The sequence below is a fragment of the Papaver somniferum genome, chromosome 11 (assembly GCF_003573695.1).
Source record: "Papaver somniferum cultivar HN1 chromosome 11, ASM357369v1, whole genome shotgun sequence".
Lineage (NCBI taxonomy): Eukaryota > Viridiplantae > Streptophyta > Magnoliopsida > Ranunculales > Papaveraceae > Papaver > Papaver somniferum.
The window spans coordinates 105152110-105167972 of record NC_039368.1 but is presented as its reverse complement, the minus strand read 5'-3'; the positions used below and the strand labels follow the sequence as shown (position 1 = coordinate 105167972).

At 38.1% G+C, this 15863-nt stretch overlaps 1 pseudogene; it reads left to right on the top strand.

The window, feature by feature from the left end:
• Positions 1 to 1948: 1948 nt before the first annotated feature.
• LOC113324860 lies at positions 1949 to 3254 on the top strand (annotated as a pseudogene).
• The last annotated feature ends 12609 nt before the right edge of the window (positions 3255 to 15863 follow it).

The window sequence follows — 15863 nt, the reverse complement described above, 5'->3', positions numbered from 1 at the left end:
TAGATTGAGTCTGAATTTCTAGTTGATTCTCTATTAAAGTATATTAGAGTTAGTCCATACAGATTGTTACGCGAAATATTGGGTGGTGTTGTTAGACCCCCGCGTTTTCAGTACCGCATTGAAATGATAATGAATTTTGCAACTGAATAAGCTTTGCAGTTAGCTTACAACCTCTGTGTTATGTATCTGCTGCAAATAGAAGATGAGGAGGATGTTTTGTGACAGGCTGATGTAAGAGAGTCAAGAAAAGTTGTTGCTGCCGGGGAATGAAAATTATCAATTGGTTTTTAATTCCCCTTTGAATTTAAGCATTGCTGAGAATGATTTAGTTAAGGACAATAATTACTAACATAGTAAAATCTGATATCTTATTTAGGTTGTGGATTCGTAAGGAAAAGAGATTGCAGTTGTGGCCCATAGTGCATTCTTGCTTCAAATCCTCAGTGCATTTAAAGATGACTGCCACCCAATTGTTCCTAAAGAAATCCGCAATCGGCAAGTGTTATTGGATCTCCTTGTAATAATAGCTGTTAGTGAATTTTACATTGGAAATAACCATTTGGGAATCTTTTAGAACACAATTTGTACTTTGGCCCCAGAATTTTCCTGTCAAGACATTTCTTGTAAGTTTTATCGTTGACAGTTGTTAGGCTTATTACTCTTCGTTTACAGCTTTGGTAACTGCGAGCTACGTTCTGTGGTGATCGTTAATACCGGGTAAGCATATTCACTCCTCGGCTGTACTTTTTCTGGTTTAACTAAGGGAACAGACCTGTTGGCACCACTTGTTTATTTTCTTGATACTGAATCTTTCTTTTTTTTCCTTCTGAATTTGTGGTTTGATAGGGTCAGATGCTTCAGTTGCTAACTATCCTGGAAAGATTCCTTGCAGGCTCGATCTTCCTAGTGTTGCTTCAGTCGACAAGCAAGCAGAGAAAGGAGCACCAAATTCCTAAGCCTTGATTGGTTATCTTGATTTGGACTTTGATATTGTACTGTTCTTCTGATGAAGCCATTTTCGCTTCATAATATGGTTATCATTTCTGTGTTGTTATCTCAACTAAAGATATGTTATAGCCCTCCAATTTGAACTAAAAATAATGAGTAAGCCTCCTTAAACTTTGTATTGATAATGCTGTTATTTTTGAGTGCTAAAGTTTTCTGTTAGTCATGTCCTTATCGCGTTTGTGAATGCTTCTGTCAGGTCAATTGATTTGAATTAGTTTATGCTAGATCTTCTTGCATTAAGATATTAAGCCAGAAGATTTCCTGATAGGCTTATTTCATTCTTTTTTTTATTCTTTTTTCTAAATATGTTGTAGGATTTTGATGAGATAAGCATGGATTTTTTTTAGTGTTCTTTTAGAACTCCTCCTGATATTTTAGTTTAAGCCTATAGAGATGTAAATCAAGTTGAGATTATGGTAGTACTTAATAGTGCTTCACTTTGGATCTGGATTTATATTCTCGTCGGTTGGAATCATGGAACTATATTAAGGTTAAGGTTATTGTTGCTTAGATTACTTATCTGGTTTTCTTGATTTTTTATTTGAAGGTTATTGTTACTTAGATCATATGATTGTCACTAAGGATTCTTAGTGTTATTTTAATTGCTTGTTTCTATTGATGTTAAGAACGAATAAGATTGAATAAATTGATTTTATACACATGTACTGATTGAAATTGAAATAACCTTTGGATTATAACAGGATGAAAGAATCCAAGCTGATGCCGAAAAAAGTGAATCAGATAACTTAGTTGATCAACCAAAAATTGAAGATAAGCTTGGTGTTTTTCCTCATGGATTATCCACTGATTCGGAAGTTGTTAAGAGGTATGTGTTAAGTTTTTGTTTGTTTTCTTTCTATTGTCTATTCATATAATCATTAGAACGTTTTGTTCAATTGGTGTTCCAATATGGTGGTTTTTAACCAGGGAGTTTGAATCAATGTTAAGGAAATCTCTTAGAAAATCCACTGAGAAGTTTGAGTTCCTGGCTGAGGTTTCTCGGCTTATGGATATCATTGTCAACTCTCTTTACAGTAACAAAGATGTCTTCTTGAGGGAGCTAATTTAATGTCAAACTTTGCTTTCGTTCTCAGGCTTTGGATAAGATTAGGCTCCTTGTTCTTACAGATAAGGAAATTCTAGGAGAAAGTGATGATACAAAGCTCGAGATTCCGGTGAGTAATTCTTTTAGTAAATTTTATACAAGTGTGGATTCTACAAATTGTATGAGCTGATAACCATCTTTTTCTGCCGTGACTAAAAATATTTTTGTTTTTGTTTATTTGCAGATGAAATTAGATGAGGAAAAGAAAATCCTGCCAACTCGTGACCGTGGTATAGGAATGACAAAGGAAGATCTTATTAAGAACTTGGAAACTATTGCAAAATCAGTAACTTCTGGTAATTTTTCTACATATGGGACTTCTTATTTACATTTCCCTCCCTTTTTTAATCTTATGATGGATAACTATGGGTAATATTGGTTTCTATACATACAGCCTTTCTGGAGAAAATGCAGACAAGTGGTGACCTCAATCTAATTGGGCAGTTTGGAGTTGGTTTTTTATTCTGTTCATCTTGTTGCCAGTTATATCGAAGTCATTAGCAAACACAATGATGCCAAACAGTTGGCGTTTTATATTATTGCATTGGTAGATATTTTTCATGATCTAGTTAAAACTATCTTACAATCTTGTAATACTGGTTTCAGGTACGTATGAGAGTCTAAGGCTGATGTAGCATTGCTATTTCTGAGGATGAATGGAATGAACCACTAGGACGAGGAACTGAAATTAGGTTGCATCTTGGAGAGGAAGCTGGGGAGTACATGGAGGAAGATAAATTTAAAGTGAGCACTTGAATGTTATTTATAATTCTGTTGGGTATAAGGTCTGACTTACTCTTCTCCTGAATGTATTTTGATACCTTCATGGATGCCGTCACTCTGTTCCCAATGGTCTCACGAGGATAACTAATGTCATGGTTGATGGTAAGATTGTTGTTCATGCTGGATGTGGAAATGTTCGAAAGGGTTGTGCGTCTACAGTTCTGCTCTCATGCAAGCTAGTGCCAAGATCCTAATGACTGAAATTGTTGTTGAAATTCTCAAGACTTGTATCACTTAAGAAACCTTAATAATTAGAAGTTTTTTTTAATGATTTTGGACTAAATTTATGAGTACAGTTCAATGTAATGGAGCTGTCATTTGATATTAGACGAATCGGGTTCTATATGGAAGTTGAATTTGAATATGAGAATTTGAATTTCACTTGAATTTGAATTTGAGAACTTGAGTAATTTCATTTGTTAATTTGAGTTTCATTTTAGTATAATTTGAATTTGAACCAGATTTATTTCAGCCCAGTCAGAATAACTGGAGTCATCTAGCCAGATCTGACTAACTTTTTTTTTATATTACAAAAAATTAAATCTACGACGATATCCAGATGTCGTGCGTAGCGACACTCAGAGAGCATCGTAATTCAGGGGCATTCAGAAAGTGTCGTTCCAGAAAAAGACACCGAATCTACGACACTTACAGTAACATTCTGAAAGTGTCGTTTAATTCGTTAAAACGACACTATCTAACTATCTTAAATCGGTTGTTTTCCACTAGTGGAAGTTCATTGGTAGTAGGCTAGTGTATGTAGCGGCTGAATACAGTGTGGTGTTCAAAGCTGGACTATGTCCCGAGGTTTTTCTACATTAGCGGTTTCCTCGTTAACAAAATTTCTGGTGTCTGTGTTATTTCTTTTCCGAATTATATTTTATTATATAATAGAAATATCACAGGTTATGCGTTAAGTTCAATCAGTTCTTGAATCCGACCTTTGGGTTGTTGATTGAATTGGTCGACACTTGGATATTGGTTTGTGATACCGTCCAAGTTATTTCTCTTATTCAATCGGGCTCGCAAATTCCTATTTCTTTGATTGCAGATTGAATTGAGAAATTGAGATATAACTCTTTGATATACTTTTCTATAGATTGAGTCTGACTGTCTAGTTGATTCTCTTGAAAGTATATTGGAGTTTGTCTATTCAGATTGCCGAACAAAATATTGGGTGTGGTTGTTAGACCCCCGCTTTTTCAATTGGTATCAGAGCAGTAAAACACGTTAAAGACCTCATAAGTCTGTGTTTGTAGCAATCTGATTATTATGGACGAGTCTATCTCTAATAACATATCAGGTCAGAAATTACCAGATAATTTTCAAAGCTTGAATTCACCTGAGAGAACCGTCACATCTAAGTCAATATATAAACATTCTCTGAATGTAGAAACTGTTGATTGGGAAACACGCCTAGAAGAACAATTGGATGAACTTTCGGATGAAGGTGATTCAGATATTGATAGAGATGTTGATGAGGAAGTCTCAGAGTATGTTAAGTTTTTGGATTCGTTTAAATAAGATTAAAACTTCTCATGTCGCACCTCTTCTGACTCCTCTCCGTCGAGAAAACCAGAAATTAAAAAGGATTTACACAGGTTTCTATGGTTGGAATCGCTCTTGCGAATCGATCCTAAAGGATTCCGAGGAAAACCTGAGTAGAATGTCACTTGAATGTGATAATGTTTATCAAAAATACTTTTTGTTGGAAGAAAATCTTGTAGAAACTGAAGCAAGGATTAACTCCCAGCAAGCAAGTTTTAATGATAGAAAAAACGCTTATCTCGCTCGAGAAAAACACCTCGATGCTGATTTAACTACTGCTCTTGATAAAATCAAGATGTTGGAAGATGACTTGAAAAAGTTCAATACTAGTTCAAGCAAATTAACCACTATGCTAGGAGAAAGTAAAAATCATCATGATACACGAGGATTTGGCTATAAGGGAATAGATGCTCCAAGTATTAGCAAAGTGGTAAAATTTGTCAAGGCTAGTGATTCTTCTCAACAAAAGGTTTCCACTGATGGAAAAAGTGAAATACCTCCACCGGCAGTTAAGGTTCAAAAGAGAAAAGTATATCAACCTCCAAAGTCGGCACACATGGATCGAGGTAAGAACATTCCTTATGTTTTCCACTATTGCGGAAATAAAGGTCACCTGGAAAGGAGATGTCGTTTCCGTATAAGGAATGAAAACTACATGATGTTCTCGTTTGGGCATCACAAGAAATTGTGAAACCAAGATCATATGTTAAGACTAATCCCCTTAACGTTACAGGTTGTAACTGTCCAACCTTTAGGCAAATAACTGTCCAACCTTTCGTATGGATGTCTGGCATAACATACTAAAAAATCACATCAATCGGAGTAACGATCTAAAAGATACAGATTAAAAGGCAAGCTATGTCATGGCTGAAAACTGACAGAATTCCTCCTGAATTCTTCCTGATTTTTTTTACTGTCGGGCTGTTTTCACCTCCTAAACGAGCTCAAAACCTAAATATTACTTTGCAGAAAGATAGGAAATTCTTTTATGATAAGAATGGAGAGGCGGATCGTCAAAATCCGAGTTCGTATGAGAATTCTACAATAGTTTTAGTGAGGGTCTCACATCTAAATTTTTTGATTACGAAATTTCATGAATTAGCACAAACTTCTGCAACTCATCTCAGCCATCCAACTTGGCTAGCCAACTTAACCGGTTTAGATTTAATTTGGTCCAACCAATAGGATGTCAAAATGGCTACCAACTACCATTCTCTTATAGGGACCGATCACCACATCTTTAATGTATATGGATAGCTCCTGTCAGCTACTCACGCATGACCACCCACCACCTAGCTTGCGCGTGATTGGTCAGAATAACTAGGTCTTAGAAACAAGAACCATTCAGCAGCCCGCTGCAGATTTTCCACGAAAAATACTCGAGACATCAAGCATGTCACAAATTGGGGGATGTCCATCAGGGTATTGGTCTAGCGGTTTACAGCGTACGGTGTGCAGCACGCCCATTGTGAGAAAGTGTCAGGAAAAGCGGACAGTTAGTGGCAGTAGAGAAGTAGTTGGGGTAAACCGACTTGTCTTCCCTCATAGTAAAACGTGGTTTTCCACATTTTCACACGATCTCACTTCTCCATCACTCAACTACTCCCACTTCCTGTGAGATCAGGGTGCGTTCAACTATGACTTGTATAAATAGGTTTCAACCTATTTCAACCAACGAGAGAGTTTTGGTTAACAACACAAGTATTTAGAAAACACCAAGAACTGATAGCTTACACTTCGCAATCCAGTTCCACATTCTTATACAAGTCATAAAACAGCCACACCTTCATAATTCAACATTCTGATCTCAAACACCTTCTTCTCTTCACTCCCTAAGATCAACCCTTCTCGTTCACTTTGTGACCGAATTGAATCTGCAACGACCATTTCTTGGTTTAGGCCAGAGTCTTACAGATTGATCTCTCGAATCTAAAAGTACTCATGTGCAATATATTTGTTTAGTATTTGAATTCGTTTCTCATCAACACACCCAAATTTACCAAAAACAGCAGAATCAGTTTTTTCCTCAAAACATAAGTACACATACCGGTACGCATACTTGTGTAAGGTATAGGTCCAGGAATTCCTGCTGGGTCTTGGAAGTGTACTAAGGTATGCGTACCCGTTCGCATATCGGTGAACCCAAACTCAGACCGACTACTTAAGTATGTGTACCCGTTTGCATACTTGAGTGGTTAAAGTTCTAAAATCGGTTTGTGCATGAACTAATACATTTATATATTAAGGAATGCATTCTTTGCAAACCGTGGATATAATGTTCATGAATTGATTCAAGTGAATCAAAACGATTTTTCTTCAATTGTGTTCTTGTATACTTATATGAGAATATAACAATTGAACAACTCTTTAACTATTTTCATTTGAGTCATTTGAACTAGTTATGGTTAAGATGAATAAAGTTGATATGAGAGTGCTCATATAGCTAACACGGTTAATTACTGTTGAGCCAACATGGTGTACACGTTTAGGTACGGTTACATAAACCTAAATGAGGGTACATTTTATCTATGTATAACAATATAAGTTCGATCTAACGGTTGAAATATATTAGCTTGAATCTAATCAGGTTTTCATCTAACGGTGAATATTGAATGATTTGTTACCAAGGTAACTTAGATTCCAAACCCTGATTTGAAAACTATATAAAGGAGAACTCTAGAAACTGGGAAACCTAATCCCCACACCTCCCGTGTGATACTAGTTGAATAAGCTAGAGTTGATTCCACTTGAGGTTAGTGATATTCGACTTGAACTGTTTCATTCCCTAAACGTATCTTTTAAGTCGTGCATATTGAAAACAAAACTGCGAAGCATGAATGATTATACTCTAGTTAAACATGGTATTAAGGAATACAATACGAGGTTTGTTGCTTAAATATTAAACTTTGTAGATAAGACATCGACATAATAGTTTGAATGTTGTTGTGATTATATATGGGTATAAGGTGAAGATTTCATCCTAGGAAACAATGTTTTACATTTGTTTTACGGAAGTATATTCATGAACTTGTTTTGTGAATCGAAAGAGAAATTGCCAGGAATTATTAGTATTTTTATTCATTGCATATCTTTTGAACTACCAATATGTGTGATTAGTATAACCGCTCATGACTTGTTATGTTCTTGGTAAAACTATTCACAAAGGCCTGACTTTTGTATTGGTATGACTTTTATTAGTGAAACTGATCTTAAGTAATCACCTGACATGATATGATCGATTTTGTGTATGACCGACTCTGGGTAAAGGGGAACCGATCCTAGTAAGAGGTGCAACACATCACAAAGATGAATCGATCCTTGTATGAGGTGCAACAAGTTTTTAGCAGAAAATGGAACCGATCCTATGGACATGTGCAACACGTTTTTAGGAAAAGAGGAACCGATCCTATGGACATGTGCAACAAGTACAAGTTAGATACCATATATATGTGGGGAACAGATCCTAGTAACTAGTCAACCGAATTTTGGAAAGCTAATGTGACTATGCACAGTACTCACATGGAGGTAGAACCGAAACTTGTTTTGGTAGAATCGTGAATCCCATGATTTGTGATTGAGTGTTCGTGATCAATCACATAGTTCTTGAAAGTCAGATGAACCAATTCTAAACTTGTTTGGAATTGTCCCAAATCGGTTTCAAGATTGTAAGTATGAAAGAGGACTTACAAAGTAAGGATGTCGACATACTTTGAACATGTGCGGTAACGCTTATCTTTAATTGTTCAAAGTTATTCCTTAATAGCTAAAGGAAGAAAATCCCAGATCGAATAAAATAAATTGAGAATCTTTTATTTAAAGTTTTTAATTTTATTTTAGGAAAATAAAAATTAGTAATGTGCATTTACTAGTTGGAGATTTTCCAAGATATTTTCGGTCATTATTTTGGACAAAACATTTCCAGGAATTATGGAAACCGAATCTGGAATGCATTACATATTTTGAGAATATTTTCGGTTTTTGAAATTCCTTGGTGTCCAAACTTCCTTGGTCTATACATATGAAAGTTTACATTTCGAGCAAAGTAATTCTTCGTACAACAAGAACTATCTCAGTTGTGCTGCTACTAGTGAAGCCGCCTATTCAGAGAGGAGAGTAACCTAATTAGGTGAAATCTATTTCGGCCGCTCAATTTAAAATCTTCTTTGGGATTGAGAATCTCTATTAGTACCATTGGTGGGAAACTAGATAATTGCGGTTTATCTTTTGTTTTCGATTGATTTGATTGACTAACGATGGTTGAAATTTGATTGCACCTAGTTTGTTTATGCTTGAGAATCTTCTCTTCTAATATAAGATTCACTCAAACTAGATCGAAGTTTCGACGGGGATCTTTAGAATGTTTGTAGATCTAAAGACGTCTTGTGATAATCCATTGTTAACAGACTCTGTATTATGTGTGATTGACACAAGAGATTCAAGTTGAATGTGTGCAGGTGTTTATTGAAGATCTAAGAATATTTGAAGACAAAGAAGACTTTGAAGATTTCTGATTTGGGATTCATAATATTTGGTGTGCACAATACTTGTTTCGGTAAAAGAGGATCCAACTATAATCGGTTTATCCTTGTGGTAGATTAGATTGATTAGTTTTGTAGATCGGCATCAATATAATTCTTTGTGATTAAAAGTATTGATTGCAAAATCTTAAGAATTACTTCGGTAGTTGATAATAAGATATATCTAAGAACCTGATGAAGGAGTTTATTGAGATAAACAGAAGAGCCTTTGTCGAATTATATCACTTGGTTGAAAAGAGTTGATTCCAAACAGATTTGTTGTTCCTTTACTGTTTGGAATACGAACCAAAGGAATTGTTCCAAGTATGTGACTTATTAAAAGTCGGAGGCGTGGGAATACATACGGAACTAGGTGAACTATAGGTTTAGTTGCTTGGTCTCAACTATACGAAGTTGGTTTGATTTTGTATAGAGGCTTAATCCTGAGAGTATTCAATTCTGGACAAGGTCCCGGGGTTTTTCTGCATTTTCGGTTTCCTCTTTAACAAAATCTTGCTGTGTCATTAACTTTTATTTTCCGCAATTATAATTGTTGTTATTATAATTTAAAGTAAACTACACAAACATAATTCTTATTTACTTGATAAGCAATCCTATTATGTTTGGTTAAGTTCGAACCTTTTTATCAATTAAACATACTTCGTTGTTGTATTGTCTCTATCTCGTATCCATAGACGATCACACGAAGTGTGAACCGTTTTGTTGTATTCTCTCGACTCAGTCCATAGACAATCACTTTCGGAGAAAGGACTTATATGTGGAAAAGTTTTAAATTGAGGTATATTTGGGTACCCTAGTCTTTTCAATACTAGTTGCATAAGCTAGAGTCGATTCTCTTTTACCCTTAGGTTTTTCACGAAACCCTGTAGGTTAAGGACTTGAAGACTTTATTGGGATTGTGATTGTTAGAGCATAGCTCGGTTGAACACACCAAGCGTTGGTATGTCAAGTTTGGTTGTCATATTTTAGTGAATCAAAAATCAATTAAAGAGTAGCTTGATTATGTACTAGAGACAACTTCGTATAGGTTAGGCTAGAAAGATTAGGATAATGAGGCATACAAGTATTACTCGAAGACTTGAAGAATGTGAAGAAGTAACAAGCTACATCGACGATATCATCCTTCCTCTTAAGGTTAGTAATATTTTGACTTGAACAGTTTCATTGCCAGCGTATCTTTCAAGTCGTGTTATATTGAAAACATAACTGCGAAGCTGTGAATGATTATACTCTAGTAGACATAGTTTTAAGGAATTATAATACGAAGTGTGGTTTTAATTTTAGGGCGAAAACTGTAAAAGTCTATCTACCTGCCCCGACATCAGAAGTACTAGACCTTGATATGTCTATATTCCGCAAGGAATTTGAAGAATGTATCAAAATCTGATGAGTGCCTATGCCGCTCTTCATATTGTATTGAAACTCAAGCTCCTAGATGAATTGTTCACTAGTATAGAGCCTAATGAGTATTTAAGCTCCTAGTTGCATTATCACTAATGAAATGAAGCCATTTAAAAGTGATGAGTGCCTAAGCCTCTTCGCTCATATATGTATTGAGCAATTCAATATATCTGTGTATATAAAATTTACTCAGAATGGTGCATGTAGCAACAATTCCATTAACTGCCGCAAACTATCTCGGCCGCCCAACTTCGCTAGTCGAATCGTCCGAACACACTCCTAGTCTATGCGTTCAACCAAATGTCGTTATGTCCATTGGCCGCTCCTCTTCCATAAGGAACAATCGGCCACGCTGCGGCCTACCTATATGGCTTCTAAACGATGACCCAAAGATTGGACGAACAACTCGGAGCATTTGGTAAACAATTTTAGTATGAGCTACATGCCAAAAGTTTCGTATGGATGTCTAGCATAACATACTAAAAAATCACATTTGCTGCATATTTTCCACGAAAAATACTCGAGACATCAAGCATGTCACAAACTGGGGGATGTCCATCAGGGTATTGGTCTGGCGGTTTACAGCGTGCGGTGTGCAGCACGCCCATTGTGAGAAAGTGTCAGGAAAAGCGGACAGTTAGTGGCAGCAGAGAAGTAGTGGGTATAAACCGACTTGTCTTCCCTCATAGTAAGACGTGGTTTTCCACATTTTCACACGATCCCACTTCTCCATCACTCCACTACTCCCACTTCCTGTGAGATCAGGGTGCGTTCAACTACGACTTGTATAAATAGTTTTCAACCTATTTCAACCAACGAGAGAGTTTTGGTCAACAACACAAGTATTCAGAAAACACCAAGAACTGATAGATTACACTTCGCAAGCCAGTTCCACATTCAGATACAAGTCATAAAACAACCATACCTTCATAATTCAACATTCTGATCTCAATCACCTTCTTCGCTTCCCTCCCTAAGATCAACCCTTCTCCTTCACTTTGTGACCGAATTAAATCTGGAACGACCATTTCTTGGTTTAGGCCAGAGTCTTACAGATTGATCTCTCGAATCTAAAAGTACTCCCGTGCAGTACATTTGTTTAGGGTTTGAATTTGTTTCTCATCAACACACCCAAATTTACCAAAAACAGCAGAATCAGTTTTTACCCCAAAACAACTGGCGACCACAGTGGGAGATTAATCTCTCGGTTGCGAAGTCAATTTCTCAATTTTCATTCCATTCTTCCCAAACTCAAGATGGTGGATCTTAGGTATAGATTTTAACCATTAACCGAAATTCACTTCAATCACCAATCCCAACTTTCCGCTTCATGAGTTACCCCGGCCATCCAAAACACTTCCAAAGCCGCCAATGCTCGAAATCCAATCACCATGGAAGGTATGTCAAAAATATTAGAATATGTTGTCGCAAATCAAGCTGATATTGTCAAGTTGCAAAATGAGACGTTTTATCTCTTAAAGAGTGTGGCAAACCGGCTGTAGCAAGAGCCAACAAACATTTGCTCGAAGAACGCCACCAATTTCAGAGATGACACAAAAAGTGTTGAATCCTTATCCGAGGTATGTGCCTCCGCCAACGACGATGTAGACAGAGTATGTGGTCGTATCGAACGAGATCAAAAAGGAATGTCCAACACCAATGTACCGTACGCAACCGCAGTCAACACATCCCATGGCGTTACATCCTCTAACACCAACACCAGTAGCATCGGAAGCATCCCCTATGGTGTGACGCCTCCTATTACCAGAGCCAGAGCCGCCGCTACTCCTAATATTTCTTCGAGCACGACGCCTCCAATCATCACCAGGGCTGCTACCACTTCTTCGTCAGGACGAGAGACTGGAGGAGCCAGAGGAAACCAACCTCCCATTGCCATTATCGATTTAATGGAGAGACATGAAGTTCTTGCAAAAACTCAGACGGACATGGCCACAAAGCAGAAGAAGCGAAACAACGAACATCCGAATGATTATGTCAAGAGATTCAGAATTCATGCGTGAATGGATATCAATTGGTGGAGTTGTGCATTAATGCTTTCTGGGGACTCTATTCACCAAAACCGTGTAATCTATGATGGATCATGTGTGTGGGATTCTCTATTTCTCCAAGGCGCAGCGCTGAGATATATTTTCATCCCTCAACCATGTTGTGTCGGGCTGGCGATTATTTTCAATTGGAGAAGCTACCCAGAAATCCCAGTCTCTCTTGAAAGGTACGACTGGTAAATGTAACCGGGGACTCCTAACCACTACTCACCTGAAAGGTGTCGAGTTTGAAAGCGCACTGATTGACGCGACCTCCGACTTCAACATTGTAACCGTCAAGACTCTGAGAGTTTCAAGGGAAAATCAAACAGAAGAAGCGTATTTTTTCCCATGAGGAAAAAAAAACTTGCCGACCAGCACTATTTATGTGTCGTCTTCCCATCAGCCATATCGCATCAACTCGTTTTTCGAATTTAAGGGTTAATAGCGGCCTCACTGGAGTTCTCTCCAGAAGTCGCTTCAACATTCGCTCCAGAAGATGCTTCAACGTTCTCTCCAGAAGCCGTTCCGCTTCAACGTTTTGCTCCAGAAGACGCTTCAACGTTCGTTCCAGAAGCCGCTTCAACGTTCGCTGCATGAGCCGCTTCAACGTTCGCTCCAGAAGCCGCTTCAACGTTTCACTCCAGAAGATGCTTCAACGTTCTCTCCAGAAGCAGCTTCAATGTTTCGTTCCAGAAGCCGTCGCTTCAACATTCTCTCCAGAAGCCGCTTCAACGTTTTCTCCAGAAGCCGCTTCAACCTTCCTCCAGAAGCCGTTTCAATGTTTTCTCCAGAAGTCGAAGCCGCTTCAACGCCTCAGCAAGCCACTTAGACCAACCACACCAGGTCTTCCACATCACCTACTCAGAACTCAACATCACCTACCCAAGGATTGCACGAAGCTGCGCATCAACAACCACATCGCTGACAAAGTCAACTTCGGTGTTTATTTCCAATTTCCAATGGAAGGGGTGCATAGTCTGCCAGAAGTTCGGATACAATACAGGTTTATCAAGTGTGACTCCCTCCCATTGATTAACAAATGACGGATCCAAAAGATTGCCACTTTCGTCAATTCGTAAACCACCTTACCAACAAATGCAATGGAAGTACGTCTTTCAGGAGAAAATAAGCTCAGGATAATTACACCTGGGGACTGCCAGCACGAGATGCCTTCATGTTCCTCAACCAGTTTATTTCTGATATCAGCATCATCACTGTCAAAGCTTTACGAGCCGCAGGAATTTCTCAACATGAAGCCGTACACGTGCATCAAATATCCCAAAAGAATACCCATAGATACTTATGGCCGTATCACCCCTGAGCAAAGCCAGATACGACGCCTCTCAGCTGCAGGATTGCTATCAAGGGACTCGCCTGATGATCAACAGTAAAACAGAACTACAGTTCCTATTAATGTTCCGAGATTTTTCAACAAACATAACTACAGTTCCTGTGAATGTTCCGGGATTTTTCAACAAACTAGAAAATTCGCATTAACTGTTGCATGAAGCACAACTGCATACGAAGAATCACGTGAATCATACTTGGGAGATTGGAGGATGGCATAAAATTCCCTCACCGTCAAAAATCTTTCCAGCTCATAGAAGATAGACGACCAGAGCGCCGCCAATTTGATGAGGATTTCTTGCCCTCCAAGAGCACAACACAGAAATATATTCAAATATCCGGCCACGCGGTCTAATCTACTCTAGTGACCAGACAGAGTTGTAACTAGGGACTGATCATCGCATCCCATTCCATGCAACAGTCCAAGATTCAGAAGATGGTTCAAAAGAAGTCGCTTGGAACGAAGTCCTTGAAGACTTGATAGCACCATGTCGGCGACGGAACACCTCTCAGCTCGTTTACTTCACCTAACGGATCCAGAAGATTTTGACCATACAAGCATCCACAACATATTATCATCGCAATCAGAAGGGAAAGAATAAGCCTTCCAGGCACCAAATAACTTAAATTCAAGGACGGATCAACAACGCAACTATACTCTCCAAGATTAGCCCTGACATGATCATTGCCGAACATATATTTCATCCATCCACCACAGGAGTGCAATGGAGTTTGGTAAACTTTGAAATCCACTGGATAGGTTAGGTACTCATTCTTATAGAGTCAGAACCTTATTACAAATTATGGAGAAGGTCAATGGTACTGTTGGGTGGCTACATGCACAAAAGATAAAACAACACCTACCTTGAGTTCTCCTGGCTCGCCTTGCTGCTGATTATAACTATTGGAGACTGCTTTGTTTCCGTTGACGCTCGTTCTACCGCATCTAACAAAGAAAGTCATTCACACCAAGATAAATGTCCAAGTTTGATAAACTACTCATGGATATTACACTCACATCTAGAATACGAAGACAAGATGAACTTACGTTGTCGCTGACGATTAGCACGCTTGTGATCGAGCTGCTGACAGTGTCGAAGAGGAGCCGGCCGCTGCAGACGAAAGAACGGATCCATATGAGCAATAATAAACAGAAGAGGGTCGATACCCCTTTTTAAACGAACGGAGTTTCTAGAGTTTGAACAGAAGAAAGATTCCTTCTTGCTCCATGAACGAGAATAGATGGATGGGCGCACCGCACTCATACCCCATAGCTGAGCTAGTAACACGCTACTATAAAAGCCACTGGACGCGCGATCCCGCTGCTGAAGGCCGATTTGGATTTCCCTGGTAATATCTACATGATTCGTCTTTTCAATTTTATTTTTCGTCTGTCACCATCTAGTGCTTACCCCGCAACAATGTCATTGTTACGTGCTAAGCAAGGGACTTAATGTTGACGGTGGTTTTATCCTAGGGAGAAAACCGTAAAAGTTTGTCTACCTGACTCGGCATCATAAGTAGTAGACTTTGATATGTCTATGTTCCACAAGTAATTTGAAGGATATATCAAAATCTGATGAGTGCATATGCCGCTCTTCATATTGTATGTTTCAAGCTCCTAGATGAATTTTTCGCTAGTATAGAGCCTCATGAGTATTTAATCTCCCGCCTGCATTATTCATTAATGTGTGTCTTATTGAGTATTTTTCCTATGCTATGTTCCCCGGATGAACCCTTAATATTGGTATGACATGACAATAAGTATTCACTCGTACATGAGTAGCATGAATTTCCCGAAGTATCAAGATTAAGGTATGCATGAAAGTACTCAGTCAGAAGCATTAAACTGCTCTCTGAGAATAAAGATGAAAGAATTTCTGTGTCAACACACAGAATTCATCAAATTTATTTAATTTTGTGATAGCTCACAAGATTCAATTTTTGGCCTAATTAATTTGCAAGAATTAGGTTTTTTGTGCCCTGCGCAATATCTCGAACCCTATTGTTCGAGACCATACCTAGGCAAGTTAGAAAATTAATCCGTCATGGAGCTAGTAGGAGCAAGATCCTACTAAAAATCAG